The sequence below is a fragment of the Brienomyrus brachyistius genome, chromosome 18 (assembly GCF_023856365.1).
Source record: "Brienomyrus brachyistius isolate T26 chromosome 18, BBRACH_0.4, whole genome shotgun sequence".
Classification (NCBI taxonomy): Eukaryota; Metazoa; Chordata; class Actinopteri; order Osteoglossiformes; family Mormyridae; genus Brienomyrus; species Brienomyrus brachyistius.
This window is the reverse complement of record NC_064550.1, coordinates 7,697,125-7,701,618: the sequence shown is the minus strand read 5'-3', so window position 1 is coordinate 7,701,618 and position 4,494 is coordinate 7,697,125.

Below are 4,494 nucleotides of genomic sequence, written 5' to 3'. Positions count from 1 at the left end.
CTGCTCTGCCGGGTATATTTAGACTCCGATTCTCACAACACTTTAACTGATATTACGAGGTAGTTGTGGTCTGTGCTGCTCTTGCAATACTAGCAAGTAAATGCAAGGGATTTAACAAGCATGAAACTACACAGAACAGCCATTATATTATATTATATTATATTATATTATATTATATTATATTATATTATATTATATTATATTATATTATATTATATTATATTATATTATATTATATTATAGACTTATGATTTTATTTTTGTTTTGGTATTACAAAACTTTTGGCTTTACAAAAGTTATTTGCATTTCATTTACTATATTTATTACTAGGGTGGTGAGTAGTTCACTACAACTCACTACTAAGCACAGTCATAGTCATAGTTAGAGTCATAAACTCAATGCCAATGTCCCCCCTAAGGCCTAAACCCTGAACCCTCACAAACTTAATTGACTTTACCTGGTAAGTGACTTAGGGCAAGAGACTGCATGGGCTATAAAAAGGAATGGGAGCATTGCATAGCAACGTAACTTGACAATGCCAAACATATTTCTTACTATTGTGTATTACTATTGCACTCTTCACAGCCAAAGTGCTTAAGGGGTCGACTGTCTAATTTGAACGTGTTCTACGCTCTTGCCTTACAGAGTGGACAAGAGGTAATTGTCAAATAATCAATTTGCTTCTTTTTTCCCTCAAAAGAGCACCATTAACCAAAAAAAATAAAGAAATGGTTTGTTTACCATTTATGCTTCCGGATTTAATAAATTCTCTCCAGATTAATCAGTGACACATTTACAGTTTGCAGTTTTGTTTGAACTGTGGATATTAGGAGCATTGCAATTATAAAACTTTGGCAGAAGTCTGAGGTTTTCTTGGAACGCAGTCAACATAAAGTGCTTTCAACCAATTTTAATACTTCAGCATTTACTCCTGTTATGAAAGAAACAGCAACAGAATATAGTTCAGATAAAACTAGTGATTTTATATTATTTGTAATAATGTGTTATTACCCTAAAATGAGGTTCTCCAATAGGCAGCCTGTGGGCCTAGTGTGGTCTACGGGAGGTTTGGTCCGCGGGAAACATGTCATATTCATCAGTGTAATCACGTTTTAGATAAGATAGCCTTACCATCCGGTCACTGACCTTCTACACTCTTCACTCTGAAGCGGCCGCTGAATGTTCAAGTAGCAGCGGAGTCTGACAAGAATGAGAATATAACACGACTGCTGCAAAAAAATGTAGGAGAATGCAACACGACCGCTGCAAAAAAGAAAAAAGAAAAACATGTAAATTCCACACAAACAGCACAATTTATAATTGGAGGTGTAAAAAAATTAATTTATGATGAAAACAGACAATCCAAGTCTGGCTGGACTGACTAATTTTGTTTTATTTTACTGGATCACACCAATGCTAAATGCTAATGCTGCTATTATTATTACTACTACTGCTACCTTTGCTACTACCACTAATAATGGGTAATAATAATAGTTTCATAAAAAACAACTTAAACCAGCACAAGAGAACAATACTGGGGCAGTGGCCTTCAGCTTTGTTTTGCTGATAAAATTTAACCGTCAGGGAAAAAAATATAACCATAACATGAGTTCAGTTCAAATAAATTTATTTCAGAAATTTAGTTCAGAAATAAAATAGAGGAAACTGGTCCCCATAAGGGAAAAAAATCTGATATTTATCACCTTGTGGGAACATTGTGTTCCCATAAGGTAAGGTATATCCGCTCACAAACACACATACACACACAAACACACTTGTATTCATATCTTTGTGGGGACTTTCCATTCACTTCTGTGAGAAAAACCCTAATCCCAACAATCACAACCTTATCCTCTACGCAGCCCTGTCCTTAACAATAAGTAACCAAACAAAATACTAGTCTTTTAACATTGTTTTTTATTGCATTGACAGATTTTTCAGTTATAAAATTGAGTTTCCCCTTGTGGGAACTGAAAAAATGGTCCCCACTAGTCAAAATAACAGGTTCTTATCACATTGTGGGGACATTTAGTCCCCACAATGTAATATAAACATGACCCAACCGTACATACAGACACACACCTTTAGGCAGGTTGGGTTTAAGTGTGGAAGATGTGTTTAAAAGCCACTTCTGTCCCAGAAAAAATAAAAAGGACAGAATTTTGGACAGAGTCCCGAATTTGCGGAATGGTTACAGCAGAGGTGTGTGGAGTCATTAATTACGGTTTGAGTTCAATGCATCTACAATTGGTGAGCTGCTCGATTATTGCCAGGGAGTAAAGGAGAACACTGCAGGAAGGCTTTCTTCCAAATGGAAGGGTGGGTGTCTTCGCAGGAGCAACGGCCAAACGTGGATATTCACAAAGCCCCTGCCTACACTGCAAAAACCACCAAGTTCAAGTTCAAAGTTTTATTTGTCACATGCAGTTGTACTTGTACAACATACAGTGAAGTGCTTGTTCTGGCAGATTCACTGGCTATGCAGCTGTATAAATACAGAAAGCATTATATATTATAATAGGTATAATATATCTAAGCATAGAAGAGTGTAATAAAATATATACTGAATATAAAAATATAAAATGCCAAAAAAACCCTGAGACCAAAAGAATAACACAACAGTGCGTGAGCGGTGCAGATGTGCAAGGCAGTGTGCAAAAAATGCAAGTGACATGAAAAGGGGAGACATAGGAGGGTAGAGACAGAGAGTTAGTGTGAATGAGGGCAGATTTTCCATTATATGCTGCTGCTGAGAAGAACAGCCCATCTACCCAGATGTGGCTGGAGATTTAAACCCTACAGAGAACATGTGGTCTCGCATTAAACACAAACCAGCATTTTCCTACTTCCGGTCCACTGTGCGAAGCCAGCAAAACTGAAGAGAAACCAGACTAATTACACTTTCTATAAAGTATCTGCAACTTCAATATTTAAAGAAACATAAGAGAGAAACCTTGCTATACTTAATAATTTTATCTGTTACATTTTTGCTTCTGACCATTGATCTGATGTGAAAACCACGATAAACTAAATTTCTTGCAGTTTTTGACTCGGCCCTTATTATTTTTTTTACCCAAAAGAGTGCAGTATATATAATGTGTTTGTATTATGCAGTGCATAAGTGGTGTGTAAGTAGCTGGTCATTTCCTTGAGTGTCTTAAATACGAGGGAGTATTTAATTTGCATAAAAAGAATTGTGGACTTTCACAGGATGGATAGGATGACTGGGTGACTGGGTAGGACACAGTCACACGTCACAGGCAATCAGGTGATACCAGTTCATTTAACGGCATGATTTGTACTGCAGGTGGTAACCCAGACGACATGGGGAGAACATGGAAATTCCACATAAAGAACGGCATTTACGGTTGGAGGTGCAAAGCAGCAGCGTTACTTACCGAAAAATCACGCAAAATGCATTTCAGAGCCAAAGGTAATCATTTATCTGCAGGGATTGCAACTTTGGTCAGCTGATTGGAGTGAGATTTTCGATTCGAAGCAAGTCTGCTCACACTTACGCATGGATTAACATGTATGTAACAAAGTTTCACTACCTAGTGAATAGAACACTTATGATGTAGCTAATTTTGGGTTTATAATGGAATATTATAGATTTGCCATAAGATTTCTGGCGTGAGAGTCTGGAAGCTTGAGTGTCACGCCGGACGCATGAGATTTGGCAGCCTTGTTTCTGTAGATAGCAAAAAGGCTAAAAGAGAAATTTGCTATCTCCAAAATCAGCCCTTACACCAGCTCCCCAAGTGTATTTGCTGCTGTCAAAGCATTGAGTCCATTGGCGTGGAGGTTCTCCAGCTCCTTCTCTCACTACTTTGGAGGGATTTCATCCATCTCTTGCACATTCACTGGACAGCACTTGTGGAGCGTAATTCTCTAAGTATTATTGCAAATGTAAAAAGTAATAAATAAAAATAAAATAAAAAATGAATATAATAATTGTTATTTATTGCTACCTTATTGCTCATACTGTAAGTTGCTCCATCTTTGGCTCTGTGTTTAGGGTCAATGAAAGGTGGCATTTTCCATCTAAGATTCATTTTTATTTAGCAACATGGATCAAATTCCTTTGTAGACTTGTACAGTCATACGGCATGTTCTCTGGGGACAATAAAGGCATATAGGGACTGGACTACAGTAGTGACATCAGACACCAATCCGATTCACCAGCCGATCCGTCACAGTATGTATGGCAGCTATCAGACCTACCCGGCCAAAAGTAGGTGTACCCAGCTACAGAGATCTGAGAACTCCCCGGTCTGCCTATCCCAGAGAGAGCCGCCACAAAAACGCGGAGTTTATGAAGCTCCCCCAACAGCAGAGGATGATGGCCATCTTGCCGGAGAGAGAAGACGTTCCACGCGCCAACCCGGATGGGCCACCTCAGCCTGGGACCCAAGTGCCCCCATGCAGCAGGCCCTGTTACACAAAGATCCTATTAGCTCTCCGACGGTTTCGACTGAGCAGAGCTGCTCCTAC